The following is a 14,416-nucleotide window of genomic DNA, read 5'->3' as shown; positions in this document are numbered from 1 at the left end:
AAGCTACACACACAAAATGCAGAAGGAACTCAGCAAGCCTCAGCAAGCCAGGCAGCATCTATGGAAAAGAGTACAGTCGACGTTGAAGGGTGTTGGCCCGAGATGTTGACTGTACTCTTTTCCATAGTTGCTGTCTGGCTTGCTGGGTTCCTCCAGCATTTTGTGGGTGTTCCTTACAAAAAGCATCAGGAATCAAACCCCGATCTTACAGCTGGCACTGAGAAACACTGCAGTAATTGCTATTCTAATGGGAAGGACAAGGACAAGAGCTGGCAGGTGATAGACTGATCCATGTGGGTTGGGGGAGGGTGGCTGGTAGGCATGTGAGAGTGGGAATAATTTAAGAAGCTGGGAGGTGATAGGTGAAAGTGACAAATGGCTGAAGAAGATAGAATCTGATAGGAGAGGACAGTGGGCCATGGAATAAAGGGAAGTAAGTGAGGAGAGAAACTGGAAGGAGGAATGTGAGGGTGAGTGGCATTTTGGGAGGGTGGAGGATGGGAAAGAGAAGAAGTGATGGGAGCTGGTTGGTTAAGGGAAAACAAAGTGGGACAGTGGGGAGTGGTTACCGGAGCTTAAAGAAATCGATGTTGACGTCACCAGGTTGGAGACTACCAGGACAGAAAATGAGGTACTGTTCCTCTACTCTGCGTCTAAACTCAACTTGGTAATAGAGGAGGCTGTAGGCAGACATGTCAGTGTGGCAATGGGAAGTGGCATAAAATGGACGACAACCAGGAGATCCCAGCTGTTACAGCGAACAGATTGAAGCTGCTCGACAAAGCGATCTCCCAATCGTTGTCAGGTCTCACCAATGTTTCATTTCACAATTAACAAACACTGCCTGAGTAAGTAGCTGGACTGAGGAATTTGTCCTAAAGCTATATTTATGTCCTCACTCTTGGATATTAAGGGACAGATTGGCATTTGACAACATTGTCAGCGGTTGTTATCGGAGTTGAATCGGACCCTTGAGAATACAGTGGAAGTGGCCCAAGCATTGGAATCATTGAGTGAAAACATGTAAGATTTCCAAGTTTGACTGGCTGTTCTGTGTAGCCGCAGGCACATGAGACAGGCATGAAAGCTCACCGCTCTGAGGTAAACTGAACATTATTTTAACAAAGGTAAGCAAAGCCTCTTATGGTTGTGGATGGAAACATAATGCCTAATTGCTCAATCGGGTAAATAAACATGTCACACGAGGGTTATAAAAACGACATCACCAGAACCTACTGGAAAATGCATGAAGTAAAGCTGAGCAAACAAATAGAAAAAATGAAATTAGAGGAAGACACTCAGAATTTCCACAGCTTCCAACAGGCACAAAGGAAGTAACCAAGCTGAGACTACAACACAGAGGAAGAGTTCACAATGTTTTATGAAAAAACTTATGACTAGTTTTTACAAAAAACTGATTGTGGTTACAAAAATAAATGGCGGAGATGTGATACTTGAGCCTGATATTGGGTGCAGTGTTACCGATAGAATAGACAGCTGGGTGGTCAGAAAACACGACACCTTAACTTAAAAAAAACATGGATTAATTTTGAAAAGCCTGAATAGCAGAAAGCATTAAAGTAGTTGAAATTTTCATAATTGCGGTGAAATGCCAAAAACATGTTACCTCAAGGGACTGTCGCAGACTCTGGGCCCAACCTGTTGGGAAAAGGCTAGCTGACAGGAGCCCCCTCAGACTGTAGAAATTTTCAACATGTTGAGATAGTGAGGCAAGAAATTTACATGAGTGACAGCGAGATGTGAGGAAATTCTCAAAGATGAGCTGGACACACTGAAGGCCATCCCAGCCAATGTTCATGTTGGTCCCCATAGTTAGCAAAAAAAAACAAAAGAAGCTGCAGATGCTGGAAACTTGAAATAAAAACTCAAAATGCTGGACATACTCAGCAAGTCATGCAGCATCTGTGGAGGAAGAAAAAGAGTTAAAACCTTATCAGGACAGTATAAGTAGCACTGGCTAAACAATGCAGGTCCTCTGCACAAGTGTGTAGAAGTTAGTGTAATGCTATTACATCGCCAGTGATCCAAGTTCAATTTTGCTGCTGTCTGTAAGGACTTTGTACATTATCCCCATGGCTGTGTGGGTTTCCTCTGGGGTGCTCCAGTTTCTTCACATATTCAAAGAACATAAGATATAGGAGCAGAATTAGGCCATTTGGCCCATCAAGTCTTCTGCGTCATTTCATCATGGTTGATCCATTTTTCTTCTCATCCCCAATCTCCTACCTTCCCTCTGTATCCCTTCATGTTCTGACCGATCAAGAATCTATCAACCTCTGCCTTAAATATACATAAAGACTTGGCCTCCACAGATACATGGGTTAGTAGTTTAATTGGCCAATGGGTTTAACTGTGTGGTGCGAGCTTGTTGAGCGGGGAAAACCTGTGACTGTGCTTTATACCTAAATAAACTAAAGAATAAATAAAATTAAATTAGCCAGCAGCATCTTCATTACGTGCTATTATCAGCAATGGTGGATTCAGCACAATGCTGGATCCTTGTGCTGGAGAACGCAGCAGATCAGGCAGCATCAGTGAGTGGGTGAGGGAAGGAATTGTCGATTTTTGAGTCAAGACTGCTCCTTGTGTTCCTTGTGTCCATTATGGGACTACTGAATTTAACCTCCAGTTGCAAAGGTGAGAGAAAAGCAGGAGACAGCACTTACACACATGGTGATAATAGTAACAGGGTTTCTGCTGAAGGATTAGAATTACTGAAAACTGATATACCCTGGTCCGTATAAAATTCATGGAACTTGCAAAAGTACAACAAATAGAGATATTTGTCACAGTTTTTTTGGTTCTCATTGGGTACAGAAAACTGGAATGTTAAACAATTTCCACTATTCAACAGAAAGGCATATAGAGAAGTACAGCACAGAAACAGGCCCTTCAGCCCATCTAGTACATGCCAAAACCAAGAAACTATCAGTTGGTCAGCCCACTGTCTACAGTGGAGAAGTTACTGTCAACCATTACCACAGAAATAACACAGTAATTCAGTAACTTGTAGGAAAATACAAGAAAAACTATTTAAGTTTGCTGAAGTCAGTTTATGCCCAGCGGCATTAAATGTACTGCCAACCACTACCCCTCATACTAAAAATGGGTCCTTAATTTTGCAATATCAAACTTTAAATTCTTAACATAAATTGAGGACAACAGTGAACCTGGAACAGCTCCTATAGGTCCCAGTTTTCCAGCACTGAATACTTACACTGCTCTGCCCTTCTTGTCAGCTGTTCCTTCTGGAATGATTACGAATGCCTATCGTTTCATAGCTAAACTCCATTTCAGGAAATCTGATCTTCTGGCCATCCTCCTCCTACCTGCATACAGGAAAAGGCTACAGAGCAAGGCTCCAAAGGTAAGCACAATAACGAGGGTGGTCACAGGAAGCAAGGAGCGGCTACAGTATTGCTTCGAGTCAGTGGAGCGGGCCATGTTCAGGCCTCTGAACAGTAGCCAAGATGTGGTCTACAAATTACAGCGGGAGATGGAAAAACATGTCAAAAAGGCAATGTTAAATTAGTCATGGGAGATTTCAATATTAGATTATTAGATTAGATTATGAGGACACGCGGTCCTCTTTTATTGTCATTTAGTAATGCACGCATTAAGAAATGATACAATGTTCCTCCAGAATGATATCACAGAAACACAAGACAAACCAAGACTATATGCAGATAGGTCAGGAAAATCAAGTTGATGCTGGATCCCAAGACAGGGAGTTTGTCGAATGTCTTCAAGATGGCTTTGCGGAGTAACTTGTTTTTGAGCCCTCTAGAAGATCAGCAATGCTGGATTGGGTGTTGTGCAATGAATCAGATCTGATTAGGGAGTTTAAGGTAAAGGAACCTCTAGGAAACAGTGATCGTGATATGATAGAATTCACCCTGCAATTTGATAGATTAGGAGAATGGGCAAAGTGGTAGCAGATGGAATACAGTGTCAGGAAGTGTATGATCATACACTTTGGTAGAAGGAATAAAAGCATCAACTGTTTTCCAGACAGGGAGAAAATCCAAGGTGCAAAGGGACTTAGGAGTCATCATGCATGATTCCCTAAAGGTTAATTTGCAGGTTGAATCAGAGGTGAGGAAAGCAAAAGCAATATTAGCATTCATTTCAAGTGGACTAGAATATAAAAGCAAGGATGTAATGCTGAGGTTGTATAAGGGACTTCTGAAGCCTCACATGGAATATTGAGAGCAGCTTTGGGCCCCTTATTTAAGAAAAGATGTGCTGACATTGGAAAGAGTTCAGAGGAGGTTTATGAGAATAATTCAAGAATGAAAGGGTTATATCATATGAGCAGTGATTGAAGGCTCTAGGCCTGTCCTTGTGGGAATTTAGATGAATAAGGAGGGATCTCAGTGAAACCTACCAAATGTTGAAAGGCCTGGACAGAGTGGATGTGAAAAGCATGTTTCCTGTTGTGGGGAAGCCTTGGACCAGAGGGCATAGCCTCAAAATAGAGGGACATCCATTTAGAACAGAGATGATGAGGGGTTTCTTTAGCCAGAGGGCGATAAATCTGTGGAATTCCTTGCCACAGATTGCTGTGGAGCCTAGGCCACCGGCTGCATTTAAGACAAGGTTTATAAATTATAGATTAGTCAGGGTGTGAAAGGTTATGAGGTCAATGGGCCAAATGGCCTAATTCTGTTCCAATGCCTTAAGGTCTTATGAACTCATCAGAGGATCTAAACAAATAAGCCACAGTTGTCATGGACTTTATAAGCTCAGTGAGTGGATGAGTCTCTCCCCACAAACTCATTCAGAGTCTTCTCCAACTGGAAGCCCTGGATGAACTATGAGATCAGCAATCTGCTCCAAGACCTAGGCCTCAATACCTTCTTGTTCAATTGGATCCTCGATTTCTTCACTTGCAGACCCCAGTCAGTTCAGAATGGCAAAAACATCTCATCCACAATCTCCATCAGCACAGTGTGCTTAGCCCCAGCTCTGCTCATTTTATATTTGCAACTGTGAGGCTAAGTTCAGCTCCAATGCCGTATTTAAGTTTGTTGATGACAGCACTGCTGTTGGCTGAAGCAAGCATGACGACAAATCAACACAAAGGAGGGAAATTGAAAGTCTGGCTAAGTGGTGCACAACAGCAATCCCTCACTCAAAGTCAGCAAAACCAAAAAGCTACAGGAGGAAGAAATGGGAGGTCCATGAGCTAGTCCTCATCAGGAGATCAGAGGTGGAGAGGAATAATAACTTTAAAATCTGCAGCGTTATTATTTCAGAGGGTCTGCCCTGGGTCCAGCACTTAAGTGCCATTATGAAGAAAGCACAACAGTGCTTCTATTTTCATAGAAGTCTGCAAAGATTCGGCACGTCATCTAAAATTATGATAAACATCTACAGATGCAAAGTGAAGGGTGTACTGACTGGTTGCATTATTGCCTGGTATGGAAACACCAACGCCCTTGTGTAAATGGAAAAGCCTCAAAATGAAGTAATGGATACAGCCCAATCCATCATGGCTAAAGCCCTCCCCACCATTGAACACACACACAAGGAGTGCTTCCCAGAATCTGTTATCCAGATCCTCACTGTCTAAGCCATGCTCTCTTCACACTGTTACCATCAGAAGGAATAACAAGAGCCTCAGGTCCCACACCACCAAATTCAGGAAGTTAATTCCCCTCAACCATCAGGCTGTTGAACCTGAGGGGATAACTTCACTCATGCCACACTGAAATAGTTCCACAACCTATGGATTCACTTTCAACGACTGTACGACTTGTTTTTGATAATTATTGTTCATTTATTTATTATTATTATTATTTGCTTTTTCTCTTTTTTCTCTTTTTGTATTTGCAGTTTGTTGTCTTTTGTACGTTGATTGTTTCCCTATCTTTGTTGTGCACAGTTCTTCATTGATTGCATTGTGTTTCTTTGTAGTTACTGTGAATGCCCACAAAAAATGAATTTCAGAATTTTATATGGTGACATATATGTGCTTTGATATTAAATTTACTTTTAACTTTGTTTCCTGTCTCTGACTTCATAGGCACTGACATATCTGGGATCTTACCAAAGGCCAATTGGAAATTCACACTGTTACCCTATATTGAATTCAGTAAGGTTGGCAAAGCAAGACATTCATTCCTCTTTGAATTCCATGAACTCTTCATTATTATTTATTTCAGTCTCTAGATGATATTTCTTTTTTTTTTAATTAGGGATCCATTATATTTTCTACAATGGCTGTGAAGTTGACTAGCTACCTGTGCTTGTTGGCCTGGAAATTCAATTGTAGCACTAAAGTATTTAATTAAGGTGTAAAATTAACTGCTGAAATTAGGGTGTTACAAAATGCAAACCTTTAAAACATTGGATTGTGTACTTTGTAGATCTACATAGGTGAGGGAGGAAAGATTTAATCGGAATTTGAGAGGCAATTGTTTTACATGAAGGGTGATATCTATGCAGAATGACCTGCCGGAGGAGCAGCTGATGGAGGAACCATAATAAGTTTTAAAAGACATTTGGACAGATACATGGAAAGGATTAGATGGTGATGGGCCAAACACTGGCAAACTGTACTAACATGGATGGGACATCCTAGTCAGCATGGCTCTGTTGGCCAGAAGGGTCTATTTCTGTGCTGTATGACTCCAGATTCTATGATGCAATGAATGTTATGTTTCCAATAACAGCATCATCATCGTGCAATGCACCACTGCCACTTCACAATGTCCACATGTTGTAAAGGCCATACACAGGAAAATTAACCATAACAGGAGAACTCAAACAAAACTATTCCATGTCTCTATTGGTTTGTTTCTGGGGAAAACTCAACTACTACATTGAATCAGATCTTCAATTGCACTTCAGGCAAGAGTTTCTATACTTTCGATGCCGAGTGAGAGGGAGATTCTAGATAGAGGTTAGAGATCTCCAGCATCTGAAATTTTTTGTTCCTCAAAAATAATTCCAATTTTATCCTTCCCGTACAAAGTCCAGAAGTGTCTTCAGCTTTTCTAACCTTACAATTGTGTTTGTTTTTCCAAATAAAGGCAATTTTAATTGGAAAGAACACTAATAATGACCATGACATCATTCAGTTGAAAATAAACAAATCAAGATAATCTGTTAAGTAGTTTCCTGAGTCAGATCAGGAAAAACTGATAGGAAGACAATTTTACATTCCTAACAGCTGAGAAATAATGTTTTATAATAATTTGCTTGTAAAATTTAAATTGATAGGAACCAGTAGAAAATCTCCACCAGTTGCAATCAAACAGAAAATAGTTGTAACTATAGTCAATTATTTATACCTATCCCTGAATGCAGAAGTTCCATTGGGGCTGTATCCAAGACCCAGTCACCTTCAGCTATTAGGAGTCATAGATTCTTACAGCATTGTAACAGACCCTTTGGCCCAACTCATCAATGCCGACATGTGTTGTTCAGTGAGCTAGTTCCATCTGCCTGTGTTTGGCTCCCAGCCCTCTAATTCTCTCTTATCCATGCACTGATCTTTTTCATAGCCATTCGTTCGTCTCGTGAGACCATGGATTTGGGCCTTGGAAGGTTTCCAGGGCGCAGGCCTGGGCAAGGTTTTATGGAAGACCGGCAGTTGCCTATGCTGCAAGTCTCCCCCCTCCACGCCACTGATGTCGTCCAAGGGAAGGGCAATAGGGCCAATACAGCTTGGCACCGGTGTCGTCACAGAGCAATGTGTGGTTAAGCGCCTTGCTGAAGGACACAACACGTTGCCTCAGCCAAGGCTCAAACTAGCAACCTTCAGATCACTAGACGATTGCCTTAACCACTTGGCCATGTGCCAACGTGCACTGATGTAGATATCTTTTAAAATAACGCTCTTGTGCCCACCTCAACCTCTATTTCTGGCAGCTCATTCCAAGTTCACAGCACCCTTAGCATGAAAAACTTGCCCCTGATGACCCTTTTACATTTCATCGATAGATTTCTTTCCACAAAGGGGTTTGTTGACGATTGTGAGAAACAGCTTCCAGTTTCATGGTCATTTGCAGCAAAGTCTTAACAATCGATCAGTTTACATGAGAACATAGGAGCAGAAGCAAGCCATCTAGCCCTTCACACTTGCTCTGCCATTTATTAAGATCATAGCTGATCTGGCAGTGGGCTCAGATCTACCTACCTGCCTTCTCCCCGTAACCGTTAACCCCCCTGTTATGCAAAAATCTATCTAACTGTACAATATTTAATGAGGTACCTTCTACTGCTTCCCTGGGCAGAGAATTCTACAAATTCACTACTCTCTAGGAAAAGCAGCTCCTCCTCATCTCCGTCCTAAATCTACACCCCGATTTAAAGATTTGCATCAAATCAAATCAGCAAGGATTGTGCTGGGCAATGCACAATTGTCACCATGCTTCTGGCGCCAACACAGTATGCCCAACTCAGTAACCTGAACCATACGTCTTTGGAATGTGGAAGGAAACTGGAGCACCCAAAGAAAACCCCTGTCGTCACAGAAAGAACGTACAAACCCCTTTCAGGCGGTGGCAGGAATCTACTTACCACTGGAAGCAACTTCCCTGCCACTATCTTATCTATTCCTTTCATAATTTTACACTGTATGTTTCTCTAAGATCCCCTCTCGTTCTTCTGAATTACACCAGGTATGGTCCAATGTGACTCAATCTCTCCTCATAGGTAAACGCTTTCATCTCCAGAGTCAACTTGGTGAACCTCCTCTGAACTGCCTTCAAAGCCAGTATAAACAACCCCAAGAGATCTTGTTTCATATTTTTATGACTATATTGATTTTTACAATCTATGTAAAGCATTTTGAGCTTGCATCTTAACATATAAAAGATGCTTTAAATTAGTTATTATTATTATTAAATAAGAAGACCAGAATAGCACACAGCACTCTAGATAGAGCCTCCTTAGTACCCTGTACAGTTGCAGCATAACCTCCCTGTTCTTAAATTCCAACAATGATGACTAACATTCCATTTGCCTTCTCATTAACCTGCAGCACCTGACAAGCCAACATTTTGTGGGATTTTCGAGGAGCTGATTTGCCTTGTGAATTGGCTTAGGAGTTTTCAGTGATCACTAAATTCTTATCATTTTTAACAATTATTTTTGATCTTGCTCCTCATTCCACAATTTACAATCTCTTCGGTCTTCAGTTAATAAGTAAAATACAGTAAGTGCCCAGGGAAAAGATGGTCGAATGACTCCATTGACACCCAATTGAATTACTACAATATCATTACATCACAATAGGCAATCTACACTAAGCAGAAACTGAACTGAACTAGTCGTATTCTTTGCTTATATGAGCAGGTTATGCTGTTATGGAGGTCTGGCTGTTCTGCAGAGAGCTGTTCCTTTCTGATTCTCGCTGCCTTTGTAAAATAGCCAGCAAAATCAAATGCCCCTTCCACCCCACATACTCTCTCTTCTTACCCCCTCCCATCATGCACAAGATAAAAGAATATGAAAGCATGTACCACCAGGCTCATGGACACCATCTATCTATCCCCTAGTACAATAAGATCGACACTTGACCTTACAATCTACCTCATTTTGGCCTTGCATCAATTGCTTGCCTGTACTGTGCTTCCTCTTTAACGGTTACACTTTATTCTACATCCAATTATTGCTTTACCTTGTTCTACCTCAATGCATTGTGTAATAATTTGTGTACAAGACATATTTTCACCGTAAGTTCAAGATTCAAGATTCAATTTACTTATCATGTGTACATTGAATCATGCATAGAAATGCTTCATTTATGTTAAAACCCAATTCATCCGAGGATGTGCTGGGGACAACTTGTAAGTGTTGCCTCATGTTCAAGCACCAACATACCTCGGTATATACAGTATGACAAAGATCAATTGCTTCCAATTCCAGTTGCAAATCCCTAGCTTTCTCATCATATACGAGGCATGGCAGGAGTGTAATGGAATTACCTATGGATGACTGTAGCACCAACAACAACAAAGAAAATAGTTGGGATGCATCCCATATGCATCCTTAATCAATCACTGCCAGTACATCGAAAGCAGAATGAGTAGCACCTAGATGCATCAAGCCAAGTATTCATGAACATCACTTCCTAAATCTACAAACCCGGCCACTCATCTACAAATTCTTCATCGAGTCACACATCACCTCAACTTGGAACTATGCATTCAGTGGTGATATGTACCTTCTCTTACCTAATAAAGGCACTGAGTGCCTGTTTGTGATCTTCTGCTGCTGTAGCCCATTCACTTTATGGTTTGATGTGTTGTCCATTCAAGGTGCTCTTCTGCAACACCACTGTTGTAACACCTGGTTATGTGAGTTACTCTCATCTTCCTGAAAGCTTGAACCAGTCTGGCCATTCTCCTCTGACCATTCTCCTCTGACCTCTCTCAATAACAAGGTGTTTTCACTCACAGGACTGCTGTTCACCGGATGTGATCTTTGTTTTTCATTCCATTCTCATAAACCCGAGAGACTGTTGTCCATGAAAATCCCAGGAGTTCAGCACTTTCTGAGGTACTCAAACCACCCTGACTGGCACCAACATTCATTCCACAGTCAAAGTCACTTAGATCACATTTGTTCCCCATTCTAATATTTGGTCTGAACAACAACTGAACCATCAGACTGCTTAATTCTTGCTGACGCAACTGTATTTCTATGTTATATTGACTATCCTGTTGTATATAATATTTATTATAAATTACTATAATTGCATATTGCACGTTTGAACGGAGACGTAACATAAAGATTTTTACTTCTCAAGTATATAAAGGATGTAAGTAATAAAGTCAATTCAATTCTTAACCATGTTGCCATGCTTTTACACATTGAGTTGTTGCCACATTACTGGCTGATTGGGTATTTGCATTAATGACCGGGTGTACCGCTGTACCTAATAAAGTTGCCACTGATTGTATGACTGTAAACAACAGGAATTCTGCAGATGCTGGAAATTCAAGCAACACACATCAAAGTTGCTGGTGAACGCAGCAGGCCAGGCAGCATCTGTAGGAAGAGGTGCAGTCGACGTTTCAGGCCGAGACCCTTCGTCAGGACGACCCTTCGTCGTCTCGGTCTGAAACGTCGACTGCACCTCTTCCTACAGATGCTGCCTGGCCTGCTGCGTTCACAGCAACTTTGATGTGTGTTGATTGTATTACTGTTCTTTCTTCGCTGGGTCTAAAACTTGAAACAACCTTCCCAGTTGCACTGTGGGGGCATCTTTACATAAGTACAGCTGCAGTTCAAGAACATAGTTCACATCACCATGTCTATGGTAACTGGGAACAAGCATTAAATACAGAGATTTCCATCTGCTCCCAGGCACCTTGAATGCTGGAGGAACTCAGCAAGTCAGGTTGCATCTAGGGACTAATGAAGGGCCTCAGCCCAAAATACAAACTGTTCTTTTCCCTCCATAGATGCCGCCTAACCTGCTGAGTTCTACACTGTTGTGTGTGTGTTGATCCAGATTTCTAGTATCTGTGGTCTCTCCTGTGTCCCAGATACCTTGGTTTATTAAAGACAGCAACTGTGAAATGTTGATCAATAAATAATGCTTGAAGTGCAGTCACATTTTTAGGAAGTTCAGTCACTAATTTACACACAGAAAAGTTTCCTCAGGTAGCAATGTGATAATGACTTGTTAATCTGGTTTTCTGAGGCTTGCTAACAGATACCAGGGAAAATTTCTCCTTGGTTTAGAAATAGTGTCATGGGATCTTTCAATCAACTCAAAAGAAAAGAAAGCTTCTTTTCTTCTGCTCTTCAAGATCTTCATCATCAAGAGGCAGTGCTTCAAGAAGGCAGCATTAAGGACCCTCACCATCCAGGACATGCCCTCTTTTTATTTCTACTAGTGGGGAGGAGGTAAGGAGCCCGAAGACCCTCACTCAACCATTCCTTCTCCTTCGCACATCAGATTTCTGAATGCTCCATGACTATCTCATTATTCTCTTCCGTTTGCAGTATGAACTCACTGACTACATTATTAGGTACATGAGTGCAATCCAGTGTGGTCTTTTGCTGCTGTAGCCTATCCACTTCAAGGTTCGATGTGTTGTGCATTCAGAGATGTTCTTCTGCACACCACTGTTGCAACATGGTTGTTTAAGTTACACTCACTCTCCTGTTAGCTTGAACCAGTCTGGCCATTCTCCCCTGAACTCTCTTATTAATGAGAACTGTAGTTTGCTGGATGTTTATTCACTTATCGCATCATTCTCTGTAAACTTTAGAAACTGTTGTGTTTGAAAATTCCAGGAGATCAGCAGTACCTTAGATACTATTCAAACCACCCTGTCATCCATCAATAATCATTCCATGATCAAAGTCACTTAAATCATATTTCCTTCCTATTCTGATGTTTGGTCTGAATAACATGTCTGCATGCTTTTATACATTTGAGTTGCTGCCACATGACTGGCTGATTAGATATTTGCATTAATGTGCAGTTGTATAGATGTAGCTAACACAGTGGCCATTGTGTGCAATTTATAGTAGGTTTATGTCTGTGTACTGTACTGCTGCCACAAATGACGTAGTTCAGGCCATTTCAATCAGTGAAAAAGAATCAGATTCTGATTCCTCCGTAATTTGCACATCTGACTATACTGTCTTCTCTTAGTCACGCTCCCAAGTTTCAATCTAGAATTCAGCTTTCAGATTCAAATTTATTTATTGAACTCTGATCTTGCTGGATTAGGGAATCCCATCCTCACTGGTCTGATGCCTGACCACGTCCACATCGCTAGACTTCGAATGCAGAGCGGAGGCTTAGACTCTGGCTTGTCCTCTGATTCCCCCACATCTCCACCCCTAAACCCTAATCTGATCCCTAACTCCCCTCTCTTTCCCCATAAACATCCCTTTGAACCTAAATAGACATACAGTAGATGCAAGAGTTCATTAACGTGCCTCGTTAACCAGAGAGAGCATGACTAACTATATGATGACAGAAAGAATAGCAAATTGCTCAGTTACATCAATATCATAACAGAGAATGGTTTCAAAAAAAAAGATGACTTACCAAAACGGCAATGGATCAGATTAAAAACCGAAACACTAAGCCTACCAGTTCCCACATAGACAATGCCATAAGCAGGAGACATTGAGTAAAGACCAACCCCCTGCCGTAAAAAGCAAGGGAAAAATAGAGTTTGTCAGCAGTTGCCCTCTGAAGGTCACTGGTAAGAGTCCAGAAACAGGTCACCTGACTCTGCTTAAAGTAGGGAATAAAGTGAGCACCAAGAGAAAGGAAAGAGAAGTGGTTTGAAAAATGTCAGTAGGGAAACAGAAACACTTTGAAATTAAAGAGTTAAATGTGTTTTTTTGTAGACTGTTTCCTTGGACCTTTTGAACTTCAAGGCACACAAGACAACAGAGCACCACAGAACTTTGAAAGTGGTTTCTGCTTAGTAATGCAGATAAATCAACCAGCAGACCTCAAAGGCCATGCAGCTGGGAAAACAATAGCAGGATTTAATGCCAGTGGAGTACATCCTGTATTTTTAGTCAGGGTGTATTTGATCATATTAATGGAAGGACTACAGCAGCTGAAGAAAGATTGAAATGTCTACAGGCAAAGACTTGTCTGCAGTTCACTGGCACTAAATCAGCAGTGTTAATGACAGAAAAACTGTGTGAACCCATTCATAGCAACATTCCAGTACTTCCATAGAAACTTCCTAGTTTAGTATAAAATCCTGAGATCTGTATGCAGTCATTATGATGAAGAAAAATTCTTTCTTCTTTTCTACTGCACGCCATCGTGCTTTAAACATTCTGCAAGAAAATAATTTCTGTGGTATTGATAAAATAGTTGTTCTTTTACCTACCGAGAAAGCATGAGTTTCATGTCCAGTACCTTAATTCAGACAAGGTCACACTTGAATTTAACTGCCTCCAATAACAACAGTTTTTTCTATGCATCATCCATTTGAATTTCAACAGGGAAAAGATCAGCTGGATTACATCCATGTTGTTATGGTTGCAATATGCACATCTTAAAGATATATTCACACCTTAAGATTTGAATATTGTAGCAATACTGTATGTTTCATATGTATCAAACATAGCAATGCTATTCATTTTGAGTCATAGAGCACTACAGCACAGAAACAGACCCTTCAGCCCATCTAGTCTTTGCCAAACTTTTATTCTGCCCAATCCCATCAACCCACACCTGGACCATAGCCTCCCATACCCCTCCCATCCAAATTTCTCATAAGTGTTGAACCTTGACCCCACATCTGCTGGTAGCCCATTCAATTTTAACCACCCAGTTTTCTTTCCTCCATGTGCCTATCTTGGATATATTTTAAGAGACTCTTAGACATATTTTGCAACTTTTTAATATGTATTTAGGTTGTGAATTATAACTCTGCTCAACTCTTAA

The 14,416-nt window shown here is 41.1% G+C and overlaps 1 long non-coding RNA gene across 1 annotated transcript in view; it reads right to left on the bottom strand.

Annotated features, from left to right (window-relative positions):
* The window catches only part of LOC134336882 (uncharacterized), an 89,910-nt gene extending 76,028 nt beyond the window's left edge, over window positions 1–13,882 (bottom strand). Inside the window, exon 1 of the long non-coding RNA XR_010015901.1 lies at window positions 13,857–13,882. This is a non-coding gene — a long non-coding RNA (uncharacterized LOC134336882). The remainder of the gene's footprint in view (window positions 1–13,856) is intronic.
* Between the last annotated feature and the right edge of the window lie 534 nt (window positions 13,883–14,416).

This window comes from Mobula hypostoma, chromosome 2 (genome assembly GCF_963921235.1).
Source record: "Mobula hypostoma chromosome 2, sMobHyp1.1, whole genome shotgun sequence".
In the NCBI taxonomy this organism is placed as follows: Eukaryota; Metazoa; Chordata; class Chondrichthyes; order Myliobatiformes; family Myliobatidae; genus Mobula; species Mobula hypostoma.
The sequence above is the reverse complement of the archived record's forward strand: the minus strand, read 5'-3'. Positions and strand labels throughout refer to the sequence as shown.